This window comes from Zingiber officinale, chromosome 2B (assembly GCF_018446385.1).
Source record: "Zingiber officinale cultivar Zhangliang chromosome 2B, Zo_v1.1, whole genome shotgun sequence".
Classification (NCBI taxonomy): domain Eukaryota; kingdom Viridiplantae; phylum Streptophyta; class Magnoliopsida; order Zingiberales; family Zingiberaceae; genus Zingiber; species Zingiber officinale.
This window is the reverse complement of record NC_055989.1, coordinates 156,187,943-156,212,412: the sequence shown is the minus strand read 5'-3', so window position 1 is coordinate 156,212,412 and position 24,470 is coordinate 156,187,943. Positions and strand designations below refer to the sequence as shown.

General features: G+C 35.9%; 2 long non-coding RNA genes across 3 annotated transcripts; one reads left to right on the top strand and one right to left on the bottom strand.

The window, feature by feature from the left end:
* Positions 1 to 707: 707 nt before the first annotated feature.
* On the bottom strand, positions 708 to 23,877 carry LOC122049715. Its single transcript, XR_006131022.1, has 3 exons — positions 23,574 to 23,877; positions 18,002 to 18,208; positions 708 to 767 (listed from the first exon to the last, which is right to left on the bottom strand). It is a non-coding gene; the product is annotated as an uncharacterized LOC122049715 (long non-coding RNA).
* Positions 13,444 to 16,061, top strand: LOC122049714. Of its 2 annotated transcripts, XR_006131020.1 has the most exons (5): positions 13,444 to 13,578; positions 14,720 to 14,780; positions 14,958 to 15,085; positions 15,234 to 15,268; positions 15,848 to 16,061. It is a non-coding gene; the product is annotated as an uncharacterized LOC122049714 (long non-coding RNA). The 2 variants fall into 2 exon arrangements; XR_006131021.1 differs by lacking the exon at positions 15,848 to 16,061 and having other exon boundaries at positions 15,234 to 15,365.
* Positions 23,878 to 24,470: the final 593 nt, after the last annotated feature.

Genomic DNA, 24,470 nt, shown 5'->3' with positions numbered 1-24,470 from the left:
CGACCGAGGAGCTTCTATCTGGGAGTTTCAGCAACCGATCGCCGACGATACAGCGGCTAGGGCACGGTGAGGTGTTGGATCTCACTTCGTCTCCAACCGGTAGGACTTCCCTCTCCTCTCCTCGCACTGCTCACAGTGCGATCCACTTCTTTATTGGTCGGATTGGATCGAGTGACGCCACCGAGCAGCGATCCTGGAGGTAAGGCATCGCCGGATCTTTGGTGGATTCAAAGGTTCGTTAGGTTAGAGTTCTTCCGGCATTGATGTAACGACCACCCTTCTTACTACTACTCTCTAAAGACGACCGTTACCTAACTAATACTCTACTTACTAGTGTCACTTATGCTAATATTAGCAACACTTAGATTTATCACAGCCCCAGAGGAAGTCCTACCGAAAAATTTTGGCAGAGTCTCCCCTGTACCGGTGACCAAATCAACCATACAGACATTATATACACAGCCACAGGCGGCTGGAACATACTTTTTTCACAACCATGCAGTATAATAACACAATAAGAAGAAGGAAACTACTCTAGCAATAGCAAACAACTATATCACTCCAACAATAGGACCCAACTACAAGTGCGGAATAAACTTAATCACAATTTCAACTCATAATAATATTTAAAGAAACTAAAAGAACTCTAAACAGAAGAGTCTTGACAATTTGTCAACAAACTCTGGATCTCTCCATAGTCCAGTCATCACACACCTTCATCACCACCACCTTGTCGCCTTCCTTTCATATTTTAGCTTTTCCTTTATCTGCAATAGGAGGAAAAATAGATCTATAAGCGAAACGCTTAGTAAGTACTATACTATCTCACAAAAACTCGAAGTGCATAAAAATGCAAACGATACTGAAACTGAAATGCTAAAAGAAATCTACTCATGCTCATCTAATAGCAAAGTACTCAAATAAACTGCATACTCATGATATACAAGAATAAAGCTGAATACTGAAAATAATACTAAACATGCTCACTAAACTGATAAGAAAGTAATGAAACAAATGTTGTATGCTTAAAAATAAAGAAACTAAACTTCTGTTGATTCTAAACATAGGTGATACTTGTTTCATTTACTTATAGCTTTATACTTGAAATTAATCTTTTAATTTCTTTTACTTTTACTTTTCTTTCTTCTTCTTTTTCTTTGGGCCCAGGCTTAGTATCATCTTATGTGCGCTCCCTAATAGAGACTGCTGTAGTCCCACAGGGTAAAGACCTCGGTCTTACCAGGGCCGAGACCTCAGAAACGGTCACCTGGACTTGTTTAACGACAACCTCGGAAGTCGGGTACTAGCCTCTTACTTTAATTTACTTGTTATCTCTTTTTAACTAGACCTTGGTCTTGTTCTTACTTATAGCTGCTCATTATGGCAAGGAAAGTCCAAACTAAATGCTATGTGCATACATGTATATGCTAAAATCTATTCATGCATATCTTAAAGCAAAGGGAAATAAAGATCAGCATACTACTATATGTTATAATCTGTTCATGCACATCTTAAAGCAAAGGGAAACAAAAATCAGCATGCTACTATATGCTAAAATCTGTTCATATGAATACTAAAAATCTGCACATGTGAATAACAAAAATCTGCACACGTGAATCATTAAAAATCTGCGAATGAAACAGAATTAAAAACTAATACTGCTCATGCTATTCTAATACTACCTACTTTAAATAAAGGCTGCCCTTCTAACTAAATAAGGGTTGTTTTTGCCCTTTGAGTTGCAAGGAAAATGCTAAACCATTCTAACTAATTAAAGGGATGTTCTTGCCTTTTTGAGTAGCAAGGAAAATGCTAAACCATTCTAACTAATTAAGGGATGTCCTTGGATAAGGAACTACTCATGCTTATTAAGAAACTTTTCTGCTTAAAAAAAAGCTGTGAAATTCTGAAACTGAATCGTATGTTGAAATGCAAAGGAAACTAAGCAACTTAAATGCAAAGAAACCAAACACTGGAATGCTAGATAAGGTAGCAAAATAAGCTAACCCTGAATTGTTATAACAAGGTTGTTCATGTTAATCCAGGAAGCAATGAACTCAGAACTGAAATGCTGGAAACTAGGGTTGATCGGCCTTATTGAATTAGCACAGAAAGGTCCAAACAGTAAGCTCAAGGAGGGTTGTTCGTGCCACTATACAGCACAAGAAAAAGTCTAACTAGACATACTAAATATAGAGCTGTTCCTTTCAAGTTTAACAGAAAACTATGGCAAGAAATGCTCTAATCTGCATGGTATAAGGAACTAATTGTTGGATCGAGACGCGCTAGAGGGGGGGTGAATAGCGCTCATGGCTATTTTATCAATTTAAAACTAAGAGTAGAAACGCAGCGGAAAATAGATGAAAGCACACAGAGACGCAAGTGTTTTACTTCGTTCGGAGCCTATAGCGACTCCTACTCGAAGGCCCGCAATCCTTGACCGCTTCCGGTGGGCAACAACTATAATATCAGAAAGATTACAATTTGGAGTACAATTAATGCAATAACGAAATTATACCAACGAAAAAGGAGAATGCAGAACTTTGGCGTTGATTCGTTGGAGCAGCAAGGCGTTGTTGAAGTGTATAGAGCAACACACAAGAGCACAGCACTTCTGTTTGAAATCGATGTCGATGTTCTGACCTGCACCTCGAGGCCTCCTTTTATAGCTCTGTGAAGTCTGATCCAGATCCACAAACTTCGGGATCAAGTTTGACCCGATGCGGATCGGTCGACCGATCCCAATGTTCGGTCGACCGATCAGGCGATCTTCTCCCATCCAATCCGTCCGATCCTCTCGCTCCGCTGGTCAAACTCTATCTGAGGTTCGGTCGACCGATCACCGTTTTCGGTCGACCGATAACCTGTTCTGACTCAGCTCAATCAGCTTGATCCAGTCGACTATTTTGATGATGTTCCAGTCAAACAATATACTATTTTGATGATGTTTATGAAGCAGGCCTACATCCGCTCGGGTGCTTTTAATGATAAGGTTACCGATCGGGCACTCCGTCTATTCGACCTTGCTATCGACGGGATGCTCGATCAACTAAAGGAAGGCGGCTACCTCCCCTCTGCCCCGACAAGCAAGGTCATCAGTCAAGACATGCTAACTAAGTTGCTTCATGACGATGTCTTGGATTATTTAGAGTAAGCCTGTTGAGAGTTTTGTTTCTGTAAAAATTTTCTTAAGTATCAACGAATGCTCGTCCGTTCGGCTAACCCTTATATTCCTTCTCTTCGTTTGCCATTTTAATTTTTTGACTTGTATTTTAGTTCAAGCGTTGTTGCGCAAACTCAAGTATGGCTTTATTGATTGACAACGAGTTATCTATTTTCTTAGCTGATCAATTAGTTCCGAGTTTGAGGTCGCTGCTAGACTGTTTCACCACGAAGACGTGGGTTTAAGATCATCGCTCGACCATCAATGAAGGAATGGGTTTAAGGTCTTTGCTTGACCGTCAATGAAGTCATGGGTTTAAGGTCACCGCTCAACTGTCGGTGAAGACATGGGTTAAATGTTGCCGCTCGATCGTCGGTGAAGACATGAGTTTAAGGTTGCCACTTGACCGCTGATGATGACAAAGGTTCAAGGTCGCCGCTCAACAATTGATGAAGACAAGGGTTTAAGGTCACCGCTCGACCGCTAATGAAGACAAGGGTTTAAGGTCGCCGCTCGACCGTTGATAAAGACAAGAGTTTAACGTCGTCGCTCGACCGTTGATGAAGACTAGGGTTTATAGTCGTTGCTCGACTTAATTTGTTCGACCGACTCATGAGTTTGGATTACTTGTGATTTTATTCATATTTGTCCTGCATTTGGAAGATATGCATGCACATATAGGTAAACGTAACTATTCACACACCTCTTACTCAACCCTATAGGGTTGGAGGTGGTTTACACTCCATGGTTGCTTGAGCCGTCTTCCATCTTCGTCTTCCAAATAATAAGCTCCCGAGCGGAGTTTTTGCACGACCTTATAGGGTCCCACCCATGGAGCTTCGAGTTTGGTGACATCATCGACCGACTTTATCTTCTTTCACACTAGATCGCCAACCTAGAAGGACCGTGGGATAATCCTCCGATTGTAGCTCGGCTTCATCCGCTGTCGGTATGCCATCAACCGAACGACAGCCTTATCCCGTGCTTCATCGACCAAGTCTAGCTCCATCAATCTCCGCTCATCATTATCTTTGTCATAGTGTTGCACCCGATCGAACTCCACTCCGACTTCAACCGAGACTAATGCTTCACCACCGTACATCAAATGGAATGGCGTCATGCTGGTCGCCTCCATCGGGGTTGCGCGCCAGGCCCACAGGACACTAGGGAGTTCGTCGACCCAGCTGCCTCCTATGTGGTCGAGTCGAGTTGCAATCCTCTGAGAATCTCCCGATTGGTGACTTCTGCTTGGCCGTTGCTTTGGGGGTAAGCCACTGAGGTGAAGGCTTGCTGGATACCATAGCCTTTGTACCATTGTTTGAGCCTTTAACCAGTGAATTACCTTCTATTATCCGAGACAAGCCGACGGGGGATGCCGAACCGACACAAGATGTTCTGCCAGATGAATTTGATGATCATTTGCTCGCTTATCTTGCTAGAGGCTCGGTCTCCACCCACTTCGAGAAGCAGTCCACCATGATGAACAAGAACCTCCATTGATCTGTTGCCATGGGAAATGACCCTATGATGTCCATGCTCTATTGGTCAAACAAGCAAGACACTATGGATGTCTTCATCTCCTCAGTCGATTGATGTGAGAGGTTGTGATACCTTTGGCAGGACAGACAGGTGGTTACTGTTCGAGTGACATCCTCTTGGAAAGTTGGACAAAAATATCCGGCCAGGAGGATCTTTCGAGTCAGCGAACGACCGCTCGAATGGCTTCCACAGGAGCCTTGGTGTACTTTCTATAGGATGTACACTGCGTCTTCCGGTCTAACACACTTGAGTAAGGGTCTAGAGAAGGCTCTCTTATATAGCTTATCTCCAACCAAGGTGAACCGTCCGACCCTCTTCTTCAATAGTCGCGTTGCCTCTTGGTCGGCTAGCGTGATACCCGATCGGAGGAATTCGATTAGTGGTGATCTCTAGTCGCTCAAGTAAACCACTCCCTCCATCCGGTCGATGTGTGCCACTAGCGAGACCTGTTTGATCGGCTGGTTGATCACGACTGGTAATAATGAACTAGCTAACTTAGCCAGCTCGTCTGCTGCTTGATTGTTTGATCGAGGGATTTTCTGTATAGTGACCTCTTGAAAATTTACCTTTAGCTTCTCGAAGGCTTTTGCATATAACTTAAGTCAGGAGCTGCTAATCTCAAACGTTCCTAATAATTGCTGGGCAGCCAACTGGGAATCTGAGTGAATGAAAACTTTTGTGACTCTTACATGTCGTGTTACCTGTAAGCCAACTATCAAGGCTTCATACTCAGCATCGTTGTTGGTGGACTGATAATCCAGCCACACGGAAAGTTGCATCCGGTCTTCTTGTGGTGAAATGAATAGAATGCTGATCCCACTGCCTTGTCGAGTGGATGAACCATCTGTTGGTACAGTTAGCACTAATAGTCGAACTCAGGTTTTGATAAATGACAAAGTAAGTTAAGTTAGGTTTATTATGATCTAACGATTTAACTGAGTGTGCAGGAGAAGTCTAGATAGGTCAACGGGCTGATCGGATGTCTGGCAAGAAATCCAACTAGGTCGACGGGCTGACCAGATAGCTGGTACGAAGTCCAGCTAGGTGAACGGGCCGACCGGATAGTTGGCACGAAGTCCAACTAGGTTAACGGCCCGACCGGATAACTGGCACGAAGTCCAGTTAGGTTGATAGGCTGACTGGATAGCTGACATGAAGTCTAGATTGGTCGACGGGCTGACCAGATGTCTGGCAAAAGGTAAGTAAAGGTAAGTTACTGGAGGAGAGTGACTCTGTGAGGACGCGTCCCAGTTGAGGGACAGTATGTGTCAATCTAGTTTAGGTCCATTTGAGATCCCTATACTAAGACCTTGACTAGTTCCTGGTTTTGGAAGGATAGGAACTAATTACTACTATTCATATTTCTGCTAACACTTGTCTTGCAAGTTATTTTGACTAACACATGTTTATAGGGCAAGAAAGCAAGCAAGAAAGCAACATTACCTTCGGGTGAACATTACCCCAAAGGCGCCTTTCATGGCTATGGAAGGCGCCCTCAGCAGGATAATTTTTGGAATTGATCACAGATAAGTGCCGGTTTGCTTGAGATAGAGTTTGCCTTATTGAAGGCGCCTTCCATGCTTATGGGAGGCACCCTCCAAGCCCTTTATAAGGTAGTCTTGAGTAGACACTTTATCAACAAGTACATACAAGTTACTGTGCGCTCATTTGATCCTCCGACTGCTCCTGGTTCTTGCTACAACTCTATTATGAAGTTGCTGAGTCCGACGACTGCTCCGAGGAGTTTTGATCGTGCCCGACAGACAAACATCAACACAAAGTGCCTCATTTTGATTCCTAAAAAGTGTTGGTAAAATCTTGTTATTATAATTAATTACTATGAAAGGACAAGTGCAGTGTGTTGCACTTGGCCTAACTTTTCTTGTACTCGATTCTCTCTTCCGAGGGTACCGGAAGAGGTTTTTAGTGGTTGCCCATCGATAGGTCTGCGGGATCTGGGCCTTGGAGTCAGAGTCGCCGAAGACTCCGAACCAAGTAAAAATCGCTTGTGTTCTTCTCGTGTCTCTTAATATTTGAATTCTTACTTTCCGCTGCGTACTCATGTTTTCAAAAACCCCAAAAAGAAGCATTTTGAAAACCACGTAATTCACCCCCCTTTCACATGCTTCACGATACAACAAGTGGTATTAGAGCATGTACAGCTCTGAATTGGTACAACCATCAATTAGGCAAAGGGGGTTCTTTTCAAAAGCAAAATTATATATCGTTTTCGTTTAAAAATTATACGCCTTTCATTTTTTCCCTCCAAATTTATTTTGAAAAATTCACTTCAATTTTTTCACTATTAGTTTAATTGACAAAATAATCATTCTGGTAAATTTTATCATAATACTTTTTATTATTATTTTTAAATTTTATTATTTAAAAAAATGGTGAAATACCTTTAATTCTTTATCTCTCACACTACTTACCCCAAGACAAAGTCTTGAAAATCGCTTCGTGTCTATAATTTTTGCAAGTGTATCAATGCCTCATCAAGAAGGACGAAGCATCCACGAACCACCACTATATGAGATATACGAGAGGCACGAATTTAATTTGTGGAGGATGCAGATGGAAAGCTTCATCTTTATGAATGGCTTTGATGGTGGCATAGCATTGAGACGATCAACCCAGAACTCAGAAGCAAACCAAAAAGTAATAAAGTTAATTTTAGATCTATTACCTAACAAAGTTACATGCTGGATAGGAAAGGTCAAGGATGCCCACAAGTTTTGGACCTGCCTGACCAAGCTTCGCGAGGAACCGTTGGAGTTAGAGAACCAAGTCAAAATCGAATCCAGACTCGAGTCATATCTAACGGAGAAGCCTACTAAATTAGGGGATGCGCTTAAGGTCAGTATAATACCAAAATACCCCTGTCAGTAGTAGTTTAAATTACCTGCGTGATAATCTAGATAAGTATGAAATTATCCCTAGTATGCTACGTGACAATTTAGATTTTGATCAAGTCAATCAAGACTTTGATCAAATTGGCATCAATCGTGACTTAATCAAACAAAACATTGACCAAATCAATTAAGACATATTAATTAATTTAGAAAACTTAAAATTAAATAAAAATTTAAAAACAATTAATTCAAACATTAAAATAAATTTGAATTTAAAAAATAATAAAATAAATTTAGATAAAATCAATAAATATCTTAATAAAATATTTAATAATTTAAACAATATAAAATTCTATCCAAAACCAAGATAATTCAATTCATAAAAAAATTAAATTTTAATGATAAGACTAATCTAACACTACAAAAAAACAATAATTTAGGGACGAAAGTTTGGGACGAAAAATTTTCGTCCCAAAATCGCAACAATTTTGGCGACAAACACAAAATTTGATCCAAATTAGAAACGAAATCTGCAACAAAATATTTTCGTCGCAAATTCCCAACGAACATTATTTTCGTTGCAAAATTCGTCCCAGATTCTGGGACAAATCCAGGATTCGTCCCAAATTCTGGAACAAATCTAGAATTCGTCCCAGATTCTGGGACGAATCCAGGGTTCGTTCCAGAATCGAAATATATTTCAGAAAAAAATGAAAAAAATGGGTCAAAATTTGGGACGAATCCAGGATTCGTCCCAGATTTAAAAAAATTAAAAAATAATAGAAAAATCATTCGGAAGGCATAAATATGGACCTAATGATCTCGGAATTTCATGAAACAAGTTTCTATGGATTCCTAATTTTCTCATGATCATAAAATATCCTAAATTTGAAATTTAATCTAATAAATTAAGTGTGGTGATTTTTTAACATGAATATGACCTAATTTGTAATAAAAAATTCACCGCACTCAATATAATATGTTAAAATTATGGATGAAGATATTTTTAAGATTATAAGAAAATTAGGAACCTATAGAAACTTATTTCATGAAATTCCGAGATCGTTAGGTCCATATTTAGTGAAACATAGATAGTTTAGTATTAATTAAGTATGTTAGCGTTTAACACATGCTTGAATATGTGTTTAAAACTAAAAATATAGATCTACAAATGTCAGAATTTCATGAAACAAGAGTCTATAAGTTTCTTATTTTCCCTTATTCATAAATATATCCTCTTCCTTAATTTTAAAATAATATATTGTGTTTCGTGTTTTTTTACCTGAATTAGGTCAAATTCGAGTTAAAAAATCACCACGCTAAATATATGAGATTAAAAGTACGGATGAGGGTATTTTTAAGATCATGAGAAAATTAGGAACCAAAAGAAACTTGTTTCATGAAATTCCGAGATCGTTAGGTCCATATATAGGCCTTCCGAATGATTTTTCTTTTAATTTTTATTTTTCTTAAATTTGGGACGAATCCTGGATTCGTCCCAAAATTTGGGATGAATTTCTAGATAAATCTGGGACGAATCTGGAATTCGTCCCAAATTTAAAAAAATAAAAAAGAAAAGAAAATTTATTTGGAAGGCCTATATATGGACCTAACGATCTCGGAATTTCATAAAACAAGTTTCTATGGGTTTCTAATTTTCTCATGATCTTAAAAATATCCTCATCCAAAATTTTAACCTCATATATTTAGTATGGTGATTTTTTAACCCGAATTTGACCTAATTCATAATAAAAAATTCACCGCATTTAATATATTATGTTAAATTTATGGATAAAGATATTTTTAAGATCACGAGAAAATTAGAAATCTATAGAAACTTGTTTCATGAAATTCCGAGATCGTTAGGTCCATATTTAGGTCTTCCAAATAAATTTTATTTTATATTTTATTTTTCTTAAATTTGGGACGAATCCTGGATTCGTCCCAGATTTTTGGGACGAATCCAGGATTCGTCCCAGATTTTAAAAAAATAAAAAATAATAGAAAAAACATTCTGAAGGCCTAAATATGTACCTAATGATCTCGGAATTTCAAGAAACAAGTTTCTATGGATTCCTAATTTTCTCATGATCATAAAAATATCCTAAATCTGAATTTTAACCTAATAAATTAAGTGTGGTGATTTTTTAACATGAATATGACCTAATTTGTAATAAAAAATTCACCGCACTCAATATAATATGTTAAAATTATGGATGAATATATTTTTAAGATTATAAGAAAATTAGGAACCTATAGAAACTTATTTCATGAAATTCCGAGATCGTTAGGTCCATATTTAGTGAAACATAGATAGTTTGGTATTAATTAAGTATGTTAGCGTGTAACGCATGTTTGAATATGTGTTTAAAACTAAAAATATAGATCTACAAATGTCAGAATTTCATAAAACAAGAGTCTATAAGTTTCTTATTTTCCCTTATTCATAAATATATCCTCTTCCTTAATTTTAAAATTATATATTGTGTTTCGTATTTTTTTACCTGAATTAGGTCAAATTCAGGTTAAAAAATCACCACACTAAATATATGAGATTAAAATTACGGATGAGGGTATTTTTAAGATCATAAGAAAATTAGAAACCCAAAGAAACTTGTTTCATGAAATTCCGAGATCGTTAGGTCCATATTTAGGCCTTCCGAATGATTTTTCTTTTAATTTTTATTTTTCTTAAATTTGGGACGAATCCTGGATTCGTCCCAAAATTTGGGACGAATCCAGGAATTCGTCCCAAAATTTCGGACGAATTTCTAGATTCGTCCCAAATTTAAAAAAATAAAAAAGAAAAGAAAATTTATTTGGAAGGTCTATATATGGACCTAACGATCTCGGAATTTCATGAAACAAATTTCTATGGGTTCCTAATTTTCTCATGATCTTAAAAATATCCTCATTCAAAATTTTAACCTCATATATTTAGTATGGTGATTTTTTAACCCGAATTTGACCAAATTCATAATAAAAAATTCACCGCATTTAATATATTATGTTAAAATTATGGATAAAGATATTTTTAAGATCACAAGAAAATTAGAAATCCATAGAAACTTGTTTCATGAAATTCCGAGATCGTTAGGTCCATATTTAGGTCTTCCAAATAAATTTTCTTTTATATTTTATTTTTCTTAAATTTGGGACGAATCCAGAAATTCGTCCCAAAATCTGGGACAAATTTCTAGATTCGTCCCAGATTTTTGGGACGAATCCAGGATTCGTCCCAGATTTAAAAAAAATAAAAAATAATAGAAAAAACATTCTGAAGGCCTAAATATGTACCTAATGATCTCGAAATTTCACGAAACAAGTTTCTATGGATTCCTAATTTTCTCATGATCATAAAAATATCCTAAATCTGAATTTTAACATAATAAATTAAGTGTGGTGATTTTTTAACATGAATATGACCTAATTTGTAATAAAAAATTCACCGCACTCAATATAATATGTTAAAATTATGGATGAATATATTTTTAAGATTATAAGAAAATTAGGAACCTATAGAAACTTATTTCATGAAATTCCGAGATCGTTAGGTCCATATTTAGTGAAACATAGATAGTTTGGTATTAATTAAGTATGTTAGCGTGTAACGCATGTTTGAATATGTGTTTAAAACTAAAAATATAGATCTACAAATGTCAGAATTTCATGAAACAAGAGTCTATAAGTTTCTTATTTTCCCTTATTCATAAATATATCCTCTTCCTTAATTTTAAAATTATATATTGTGTTTCGTGTTTTTTAACCTGAATTAGGTCAAATTCGGGTTAAAAAATCACCACACTAAATATATGAGATTAAAATTATGGATGAGGGTATTTTTAAGATCATAATAAAATTAGAAACCCAAAGAAACTTGTTTCATGAAATTCCGAGATCGTTAGGTCCATATTTAGGCCTTCCGAATGATTTTTCTTTTAATTTTTATTTTTCTTAAATTTGGGACGAATCCTGGATTCGTCCCAAATTTAGGAAATCCAGGAATTCGTCCCAAAATTTGGGACGAATTTCTAGATTCGTCCCAGATTTTGGGACGAATCTGGAATTCGTCCCAAATTTAAAAAAATAAATAATAAAAGAAAATTTGTTTGGAAGGCCTATATATGGACCTAACGATCTCGGAATTTCATGAAACAAGTTTCTATGGGTTCCTAATTTTCTCATGATCTTAAAAATATCCTCATCCAAAATTTTAACCTCATATATTTAGTATGGTGATTTTTTAACCCGAATTTGACCAAATTCATAATAAAAAATTCACCGCATTTAATATATTATGTTAAAATTATGGATAAAGATATTTTTAAGATCACAAGAAAATTAGAAATCCATAGAAACTTGTTTCATGAAATTCCGAGATCGTTAGGTCCATATTTAGGCCTTCCAAATAAATTTTCTTTTATATTTTATTTTTCTTAAATTTGGGACGAATCCTGGATTCGTCCCAAAATCTGGGACGAATCCTGGATTCGTCCCAAAATCTGGGACGAATCCAGAAATTCATCCCAAAATCTGGGACAAATTTCTGGATTCGTCCCAGATTTTTGGGACGAATCCAGGATTCGTCCCAGATTTAAAAAAAATAAAAAATAATAGAAAAAACATTCTGAAGGCCTAAATATGTACCTAATGATCTCGGAATTTCATGAAACAAGTTTCTATGGATTTCTAATTTTCTCATGATCATAAAAATATCCTAAATCTGAATTTTAACCTAATAAATTAAGTGTGGTGATTTTTTAACATGAATATGACCTAATTTGTAATAAAAAATTCACCGCACTCAATATAATATGTTAAAATTATGGATGAATATATTTTTAAGATTATAAGAAAATTAGGAACCTATAGAAACTTATTTCATGAAATTCTGAGATCGTTAGGTCCATATTTAGTGAAACATAGATAGTTTGGTATTAATTAAGTATGTTAGCGTGTAACGCATGTTTGAATATGTGTTTAAAACTAAAAATATAGATCTACAAATGTCAGAATTTCATGAAACAAGAGTCTATAAGTTTCTTATTTTCCCTTATTCATAAATATATCCTCTCTTATTTTCCCTTATTCATAAATATATCCTCTTCCTTAATTTTAAAATTATATATTGTGTTTCATGTTTTTTTACCTGAATTAGGTCAAATTCGGGTTAAAAAATCACTACACTAAATATATGAGATTAAAATTACGGATGACGGTATTTTTAAGATTATAAGATAATTAGAAACCCAAAGAAACTTGTTTCATGAAATTCCGAGATCGTTAGGTCCATATTTAGGCCTTCCGAATGATTTTTCTTTTAATTTTTATTTTTCTTAAATTTGGGACGAATCCTGGATTCGTCCCAAAATTTGGGACGAATCCAGGAATTCGTCCCAAAATTTGGGACGAATTTCTAGATTCGTCCCAGATTTTGGGACGAATCTGGAATTCGTCCCAAATTTAAAAAAATAAAAAATAAAAGAAAATTTATTTGGAAGGCCTATATATGGACCTAACGATCTCGGAATTTCATGAAACAAGTTTCTATGGGTTCCTAATTTTCTCATGATCTTAAAAATATCCTCATCCAAAATTTTAACCTCATATATTTAGTATGGTGATTTTTTAACCCGAATTTGACCTAATTCATAATAAAAAAAAATTGCCGCATTTAATATAGTATGTTAAAATTATGGATGAAGATATTTTTAAGATCACGAGAAAATTATAAATCCATAGAAACTTATTTCACGGAAATCCGATATCTCTAAGTTCATATTTAGTGTTTCCAAATCATTTTTTCATTTTTTTTTAAAATTTTTTATATTCTGGGACGAATTTTGGAATTCGTCCCAGATTTGGGGACGAATTCCTAGATTCGTCCCAAAAAATAAGCAATGGAAAGAAATTTTTTAATTTATAAGTTAACCCTAAATCTCCTCCCACCCATCTGCCCCTTCACTCATCCCTTCACTGCAACTCTTGCGGCGGCTGATTCCTTCCCGATCGGCTGCGGCACAGGTAACCCTCTCCCTTCTCCCTTCTCCCCTCTTCCCTCTCCTTTCTCCCACATCTGCCCACTTCTTCTCGCGAGGCCGCCTTGGCCTCGCTGGCCGCGGCCTCGCCGCGTGGCCGCGTGGCGTGGCCTCGCGGGCTGCGCGTGGCCGTGGCGCGCCGCTGCGCCGCCGCGCGCGTGGGTCGCGCCGCGCGCGCCGCGTGGCGCCGCGCGCGCGCGCTGGCGCCGCGCGTGGCGCCGCCGCGCCGCGCGCCGCGCGCGCGCGCGTGCCGCGCGCGCGCGCGCGTGGCGCGCCCGCGCGTGGCGCGCTGGCCGCGTGCTGGCCGCGCGCTGGCCGCTGCGCCGCTGCGCCCGCTGGCTGCCGCGCTGGCCGCAGCGCTGGCCGCACCGCCGCGTATGGCCCGCCGCGCCATAATGCATGTGGCATGCATAGTCATTTGGAATGGTGGAGTACTGATCTGTGAAATTTAGGGCTTCATTCTTGTTTGTTAACAAAGAAAAGCACTGCAACTCTTGATCACTTAGATGTCAATGACCAATGATCTGTGAAATAGGGTTTAGGGCTATTTTTGGATAAAGATTTGTAGTTCTTCTTGTATATAGATGTACAGTTTAGGGGTGTGGAAGTAATAAAATCTCAACTACACTAGGGCAAAATTTTGATACTAGGGTTTCGAATCCTAAATGTATGGGGAGCTCCAGTATACCATAGGTATAAATTTACCTTTGATTTTCTGTGTACTGATCCTCTTTATCATTACAAATACTTGTAGTATAGTTTTTAGATTGGAATTAATTAATGGAGGGACAAGTTACAATAGAGTTGACATGTTTTTTTTTCTTTGATACAAAATTCAAAGGGTGCTCATTATTATTATTATTGTTAAAAAGATTTTCTTTTAAAGAAAAAAACAGAAGCGACCCTATTCTATTTTTTATCTCAAAAATATCCTTATCAAAATATTTTATTTTTCATCTAAAAAATGTCAATTCTGATCCACAATTGCTCTAATATAGAGAGTAATTTTGTTTTTTTCCAAATTTTGTTCCATTAAAATATTATTATTTCAATTTAATTACAATTGCTTCAACTCTATTAAAATTGTTAGAATAATACTATAATAATTGATAATGTTGCTTGTGCAGGTTTCAATTTGGCATGATCTCAGTGTAGTTGAAGACAACTGTATTTGTTCACGTCTTTTCGGTATTTCTAAGTTCATTAATATGCATTTAATGATCTGTATATAAAGTTAGCTTTAAATAATTATTTTATAGTTGATTAATTGTATTTCTTCTTTTTTATAAGCTTTTCTTTGTTGTTTTGTCTTTAATGATAAGATTTATTTCTGTTAATAATGTTTAACTAAATAGCTGAATTCAGGTAAAATGCAGAATGAGCGAAGTTGGATGTATAACAAGAATTCAAGTATAATGCAGAATGAGGAAGAGGAGGAGGAGGAGGAGGAGGATGATGATAATCATAATGATGACTTTAATTTTTGACGATGGGTAAGTTTTGTTAGCTTATTTAAAGAAATTTCCCATAATTATGTATGATGATTATTTGTCTCATGTTTACTGTTTTACACATTTATCAATGGCTTGTTAACTTTTCTAATTTTTATTTTAATTAATATTGTCAATTTGTTTTTAACAGGGTTGGTGAGGCGAACTAAAGGTCCGAGAAAAAAAGTAAGTATTAAGTAACATGTTAAACTTTTAATTTTATTTATTTATTTATTTATTTTCTAATTACTTTTAATTTATTGAAATTTATTACTACTGCTTTATTAGTTCAAATTGCAAATTATGATTAAAGTTTACCTAACAACCAAGTAACCATGATTACTAAAACACTTGTATCACAAAAAAATTAAGTTTAATTAGTTTGTGTTTTCTTCATTTGAGCTATTTTCATATGTTAGGAAATTTTAAGAATATCTTTCATGCTCTCCATGTGATCACATGGACATAGAATATTTGTAGCTATTGATTGATATGGTGAAATAGGTATTATTATAACAATTTGATGTGCCATTTATATTAGGTTGTATCATATTTACGATGTTTTTACTTAGCTTCAAGATACTTCTTATAATTTTATGACATGGATGATTCATATCGTTGGTAAATAGGACATTTATTTGAATGTTTAAGGAATTTCACAGTTATGTCTTGTTTCCAATCTTTCTTGTTACATGGGCATTTCGTATTATATTTATAATCTTTCTTGTTACACATGATCTGGTTTATTTGTTTGTTGTTATGTAGGCAAAGGAGATTTGAAGGGGTGCAAAGCTTTTGGGCAGACGAAGATGACTTGATGTATTTTTAGTTTATTTACCTCCTTGGATGGATGATGGACTTATATAACATTTGATTGTTGAACTTTATAATATTTTCTAGAAGCTTGAACAAGATAGATCTTGTAAAATTTGTTGAGATCTTTATATTTGTTGAATTATGAGTTGATCGAGTTCAATTATTACTCTTGTATGTGAAATTAAGATGTGTTGAATGTATATAAATGTTATTTGAATTTGGTGTTTATGTATCTATGGATTGAATTGCAAAAAGAAATTTAATTTGGAAAAAAAAATTAGTATTAGGGACGAATTTGGCGACGAAAACGATTTGTTCCCACTCTATCGTAATTGTATCGAATCCAGAATTTGGGACGAATATGTGGATTCGTCCCAGAATTTGGGACGAATTCTGGGACGAATCCACAAATTCGTCCCAAAATTCGTCCCAGATTCTGGGACGAATTTTGGGACGAAAATTTATTTATTAATTAAATTAGTATTTTTGTCCCCAAATTTGTCGCAAATGTTTAAAATTTTGCAACAAATTTATTATTCGTTGCAAAATTAGGGACAAATTTGGCAACAAAAAAAATTTGTCACCGAATTCGTCCCCAAATTCGTTGCAATATTAGGGACAAACTTAGCAACAAAAAATAATTTGTCACTGAATTCGTCCCCAATTTTGTTGCAAAAATAGGGACAAATTACAAATTTAGGGACGAAAATTTTATTCGTTGCCAATTTTGTCCCCAAATTTGTTGCTGAATTTGCAACAAATCATAATTCGTTCCAAAAGTTGGCATCAAACATTTTGGGACGAAAAAATTTTCGTCCCTGATTTCGTCCCAAAAAATTTTGCAACGAATTTTTTTGTAAAATTCGTCCCAAAATTCGTCCCAAAATGCCTTATTTTTTGTAGTGTAATAAATTCAACTAATAATATAATTTAAAAGACAGAAAATTTAAAGATAAACTTTTAAAGAAATATAAGTCAAACAATTCAAATTTAAAAACTAATAAAAATTTAAACACTAAAAATAACCTTAACTTAATAAAATTAAGTTTGAAAGAAAATTTAAATACTCCTTTAAAAAAGGACAATTTGACTAATTTAAAATTAAAAACTTAAATTTAAATTACAAATTAAACATTAAATCTCAAATAAAATTAACTTTAATTATAAAAAATTTTAAAAGAAAAATTAATAATTCAGGGAGGCTCAAAATTAGTTGGCACCTCCAAAATAAGAACTTACTTGACACAATAATTAGGATTAGATTAAAAGGGGATAAAAGTTTAACTTGACCTACGGTACTGGTGAAGTTTTGGATGATAGTAGGTTAGGAAAACTCTTTCTATGCATGTCTAGGAAGATATGACTTTGACCTAGTGCATTTGGCTTAGTGGAATTAACTGAAGCTATCTCTTACGAATCCTAACTAGTTAGACCAAGATTTACGAATCCTAACTAGTTGAATTGTTAGTTTTTTTTTTTTTTTGCTATAGGTATCTACTAGTCCTATCTCCATGGTTTGACTGGAAACTGGGTGGTGGGAGAAGAAGGCATGGAAGGGGCTGAGGAGCATCAGGTTGCTCTTGTATGCGCCATCTGCGGTAATTACTTGTGTATCTTAAGTCTTCGTAGTTTTTGGATTCTCTGGGCTGTGACTTCTCACACGTATAGCGACAACCAGATGATACCCTACCTAGTATGGACCTTAGATTTAATGTGCTAAATTTGTCATAAAATTGAAAGTATGTACATGTATTTATTAACACTTAAAATTTGTATTAGATTCATTAGAATATTAAGAATTCATGCTAAATTTACAAATTAATTATCCTAATTAAAAATGCAAGCATTAATATTCAGTCTAGATGATCATCAAAGTAATTGAATTTTTCTTCAACTACAAAGTATCATATCCACTCTGCACATAATTACCATCTTCAGATGTCAAGTAAGCAGCAGGAACTCTAAGACGAAACATAAATGCACTTAATTATATCTTGGTTGTTATCCTCCATAACCATTAGTTATAAGAGAGTAAATTTTGTAAATTAGGTTATTGCTAAAGAGACAGTAGATACAAAATTCACAAGACGAGAAAATCCATACTTGCATGCGTTTGACAGCCCATATAACTACGCAAAAGGATCGCCATTTTGTTAATGGATTATACAGATGAAAACTTAGCCAAGACGTAAGCTTCCTTTCTGTTTCATAAATCCATCTTCAGAAATCCATTTCAGAACCAGAAATCCATTTCATAATCAGAAATCCATCTGCAAGCTTGCCGGGCTCGGCAACCACAAACACGTCATTCTGCCAACCAATGAGATTTACTAATCATAATCAGGACATATTTTTATTAAAAAAGTCTTAAATGATGCATCAAATTAAAGAGAATGACTACGACCTTAAAATTGAGCCCTGTTGAATCATTTTCGAGATCCAAATTATATATGATGCCTACTTTAGGCAAGTTCTGAAATTTTTCATGCAATGATATATCCAACATAGACATGGATGTCTTTCCGATTGAATGACCATCCAAGTATTGATAAGCTGAGGTCCAAATTCTGGACTGTATAGTGGAATTGATGGGAAGAGGATATATAGTCTCAATTTGAAATAAATCTGATTGTGTTTTTTTTGTCAAATTGTAACCATTTTTATTTATTTGTTTAAATCAAATTAAAAATATTTCTTTAGCATTGCAAAATCAATCTGATCTTTTTCCTTATCCTATTTCTCTGGATTATTTAAACACGTCCGTCCGTGTAATTTGAAATTAGAAAACGTATGAATGACTTCTAAGAGTATATATTTAGAAATGAAATCCGAATACTTTTATATATATATATATATATATATAGTTCTTTCATGTTATTTATTTCTCTCTTTTTTTTATTTCTTTTATATATATATATATATAAAAGAAATAAAAAAAAAGAAATAAATAACATGAAAGAACAAGTTTGGTTAGTTACGTTACAGTACGAGTGTTATATATATATATATATATATATATATATAAAAGAAATTAAAAAAAAAGAGAGAGAAATAAATAACATGAAAGAACAAGTTTGGTTAGTTACGTTACAGTACGAGTGTTATATATATATATATATATATAAATAAAAGAAATAAAAAAAAAAGAGAAATAAATAACATGAAAGAACAAGTTTGGTTAGTTACGTTACAGTACGGGTGTTGACCCGTGGAATATATTTGGCCACGTGATTTGAACATTTCCACTTGAATTAATTACTAACCGACGGTCACTCACTTTCTAACGTGGGGAGGACACGTTAACGTGCATGATATGATCATAACTCCCACTTGAGTCACTAATTCTGGTAGCCACTAATATTTGTCTCTTTCCAACCATTCGACCCTCGTACAGTTGTTTCATGCATAAATGGGTGGCTGAGCAAATCTAAAAGGGCGTTTCATTGATGGATTTAAAAATGAAGAAAAAAAATAATAGTAAAAAAATAATGTTTAGATTATGGATTTGGAAATAATAATTTGAGAATAATTTTTAGATTTTTAAAAATTAATCAAACTCATATAACTATGTAAGTTTTATTTCTATTTTCATTCTCATTTTCATTATATTTTGCTATTAAACTCATACCCATAATCATTCCTATCATTTAACCAAACGTCACCTAATACTTGATCGTATGCCTATACTACGTAATTGATTTGGTAAATCTATCAGATAACTAAATAGTATTGCCACAATATACTATTTAATTAGTGTTCCTACTATTATGGTGCTTGATATGATGTATAAAAGTAGGGTATGATAAAATCATGTAATGAGAAGTTAAGGGAACGTAATAGTCAGAAGTCAAGGGGACGTGACAGTCAGTAGTTAAGGGAAAGAAAGAGTTAGACCGTCTGACGTCATTATATAGCCGCATAATTCCCGATCGAGTACTGACAAATAAAGTTCCTGGATCAAAGACATGAGACGTAGCCTGGAATAAGGTCTGACCTTCCTCGACTGGTCTGGTTTCCTCAACCCGATCTACATAGACAGACCTGGTACTTTCAGTAAGACAACTCCCGGTCGGCCCTTCAGTACTCCAAGTGTGAAAGATGGGAGGACAGATCCTCTGTTCCGTAATTTACGGACCAGGGGATGGTCCACTATTATAGACCCTTGATTTGGATGGACTCTATCAACTTAAAGGTGGGCTCCATCCAAATCAATGGTCCTCATACAGTGGACCATCCTCTGGTCCGTAAATTGCGGACCAGAGGATCCCTACTGGAAAGATGGGACCCTCATCGCAGCTCGTCTCCCTCATCCAGACTCGGGCCAAGCGCCACACCCTAACGACCATCTAGAACTGCCCGTAGCTAAACCGGGACGGGACAGAAGACACTAGACGACAACAATATCAGGGAATCGTAATCGTCTGTCAGGGAATAACTGCCATATGTCAGGGAATAACTGTCATATGTCAGGGAATATTCCAGTGGTCTGCCATCATTTGCGAGTAGAACCTTCTTTCAATCTATAAGAGGGTGTCACACGTCCTCCATCACCCAACAGACTCTGACACCCGACATTCTCTGACATCGGTCAGACTCCAAAGGTACGCATGGTCATATAAAAAGAGAGGTCCTCTCTCTTGAGGAGGTACGCGCACATTCGCACTTATCTTCTACGGTTCTTTTTTCCTTCGTACACTATTGTTCTGGGAGAAAAAGTACCTGACTTGAACGTCGGAGGATTTGCAGCAGAGACTTTTCCCCTAGTTTCTAATTTTTAACGTTCCTTATACTTGTCTGAGTGTGCGCAGAACCTAAGTATTATCGATTTAGTCACCGTTATTCATCAGTCTCACGTGGGTAGTTATTCAAGAAAAAACCGTCCATTTATCAGAACACTTAAATTATTTAAAAAGAAAGCATAATATTTTATTATTTCATGATTTTTTGTTATCTTTACATAATTTTTGTTTGATGAACTTATAAATTTTAGTTTGCATTATGAAGAAATAAGTGGTACACCATGAAGCTCGGCTTGAGTATAATAGTTTACTTATTCATTAGGTATTATAATATAATTCTAATTATAAAGAAAACGAATAACGTAGAATATATATGGCATGGTATTGAAATTTAATTATAACAATATAATTCGATTTATAAGTATACATGTAGGCGTGTGTTGTGTTAGAGAAATAATAAGTCAAAAATAAATTATATAGATTTTTCATATATTTATTCAACTTCTTTAAATTCATTCAAGTTTACCACTCTAATTAAAAACCAACTATTTTGATTCATTTAATTAGAGCGGCATTGATCATTCATACATTATATTTTTCAAATTTTCATGTTGATCTTCTAAAATATTTTATGAAGAAATTATATTAAATAATTCACTTTCTATCTAAGAGGTCAGACAACCTGTTCACTTTCTGAGAATTACATAATTTACTATGTGGTTTCATCTTTTACCGGGGTTATCACTGTTGAATGCGATCCTTGAGCTTACGTAGAGGAGGAAGTCAAACTGAGGTGGAAGTGAAAAGTGGCGGTGAAAGAATCATTCTTAGCCCCTTATCCAGTAGTAAACTTCCCACGACCGATCCAAAGGTCGATATTGCCTGAGAAACGAGCATCTTGGTCCTATGTGTACTCGGGTACATCTCACTAATTCGACTGAGTCTAATAACTCGAGATATTATTTTAGTGATTAGGAATCAATCTCTAATTATTAGAGCGCCCAACAAAAAGGTTGATTTGGTCCCTAAAAACTTAGTTTCTCATTCTCGAGAAAACGAGCAACCCTGTATACGACAAGGCTGCTATAAAACCGTCCAGACTCAAGAGATTTGTTTCTATGGTTTTACTCAAAATCACAACAGATATTCGAACGGCCCTAGTGACAGAATGAGATTCCACTTATAACTCTAGAATTACAACAGGCGTTCGAGCAGCGCTAAGAACTGGCCGAGATTCCACTCAGAACTCCAGAATTAAAACAACGTTCGAGCAACCCTAAGAATCGGCCAGGATTCCACTCAGATATCTATAATTATAATAAACATTTGAGTAGCCTTAAAGATAAGACGGAATTCCACTCAGAACTTCAGAATTATAACAGACGTTCGAGCAACCCTAAGAATCGGCCAGGATTCCATCCAAATCTCCAGAATCATAACAGATGTCCAAGCAACTCTATAAACAGGGTGGAATTTCATTCAGATATCTAGAATCATAACAGATGTCCTAGCATCCCTAGAGATAGGGTGATACTTCACTTAAAGCTCCAACATTACCACATATATATCAGGGCAGTGTCGAATATTGGCTTGTCTTATAAATCTTAAGGTTCCATTCATTATTTGTCATAACATATACCCGAACAGGTTAACTCCCGATCGAGATATGCTCACAGAACAACCTTGTCAAAGAATCCTAACAACTTGTCAGAGAATAACAACCCTTTGTCAGAGAACATTCTCCTATGATGATAAAGATTCTTCATAGAACCTTCCTTGAAGGTGATTATACTCTCCCTTAGCCGACACATTATAACAGTATATTCTTTTAACTGCCTCAATAATAACGTCAGTTACAAAAAAAGGTGTACACAGGTAGCAGAAGATTCCTCAGACTAGTTATACGTCTTCCAGGATACATATATTCCACTGCTCGATAACTTCTAACATCCGACATTCTCTGTCATCTCATGATTGCAGAAGTCATATAGGTGATATATAAACAGGAAATCCTCTCTGATACTCTGATAGTAAGGTACATACTTTATATATTGCACTACGTGTGCATCCTGTTAACTCATTCATAATGTTCCAATTTCCCTTTCGGACGATATACTAATTTGAACGTCAAAAAGTCATCGTCGGAGACCTCTTCTCTAATTTTTGACGTTGATGTTCTATTGAATCGTTTGAATATATGCAGATAGGTTTGCGGACCAACGAAGAGCATTCGCTTCAATCCAGAGGTTTTTACATCCTGTTAACGTCGTAGCCATCTGCCCAGCAGGACCAGCAGCCGGATGGTTAAGGAGGATTATTTTGAAATTTTATATATCATTTATATAGGGTACGATCCGACAGGCTTAGTCGTGATAGGTCCTGCTCGTCCTAGTCCACAACGTGAAACAAGAGCACGGATCCTCTGCGCCCGTCGCTACACGACAAAAAAAGCATGTGCTTAGCGCATGCATTTCTCGACGCCAACATCGCCCGAAAAGAAATGCTCCGTCAGCGCAAAAAAAATAAGCAAACCCTAAGCCACTCTTCTCCTCTCCGCTTCTTCTCTAGCCAACGACGCAAACATGTTCCATGGAGGGAGGCTAATCGTTGGTTCGCCGAGAGGTATGCAGCTAAAAGGAAGTAAGTGAGGCCAAGGAGCACAAATAATAGAATCCTTGGTATCTCACTGTGGTATGGGATCGATGGTATGTCAAACTCATCCTTACTCTTGCTAAAATGTCTTGTTACGAGATCACTGATAAGAGGGATCGTGCAATTGAGTGCCCAAGATAAGCTAGTCCATGATGTTACCACATAAGCAATGAAAAATGAAGCCTAAAAAACAAGCAAATGGCTTAGCAAATTTTGATGTCAAACAAATTCACCAGTAAGCAGGTAGGAGGATAATGAGTTGTGCTTATTTGAATAATACATACCAAGCAAGCCACTCAAGAACAACATGCTGTACAGGAAAGTAAACAACAACAGGGGGAAAATACTAAAGCTTGTTGTAGGAAAGATTTTGGTTCAGAAAACATTAATATATACTTAGCGAAACACAACTAATCAGAGTATCAAAATTTCAATCCTAATTGGTGACATCACTTGTTGATACTAACCTGAACCACCATATACCAACACAGTTCACCAGTAGCTATGGATATAGTAGGGCTTTGTCGGTTGTAGATTTTAGCTACTGCCCTATAGGCTTGGTGGTTATCAGCATCAAATTGTATTGGTGCCAACTATATACCTAGGGGATCGGTCTGTGGACCGATCCATCTATGGCCTGATCGGTCCACAGACCGATCAGGACTTTCCTGGACCGATCAGACTATGGCTTGATCGGTCCAGGTACTGATCGGTCTGTGGACCGATCCACCTATGGCCTGATCGATCCATAGACTGATCAGGACTTTCCTGTATATAACCGTTGAGTCGACAGCCTGCTAAGCACGTGTTTATTTTTTTTTGTCGTGTAGCGACGGGCGCAGAGGGCGCAGGGGATGCGGTCTCGTGAAACAAGCAAAGGTAGTTGATCCACGGGTTGGCTCAAACATAGGTTTGGTACAAATCACATTATTATTTTTTTATAGTTTCAAATCAGAGAAAAAGTAGATTTCAAATCTTTCCACCACTTTCTAAAATTATTCTTTTATATTCATCCATTTGTTCTTTATTTAATCCTTATTCCACCAACGACTACATTCTCATTGGCCGTACAAATCCTTATTTTTTAAAAAAGTAATACAGGTATCCATCATCACTCGTTAGTCGTTACTACATTGTGCGCCACAATATTGATTTTTCAATTAGTTCATTCTTCTTTGAAC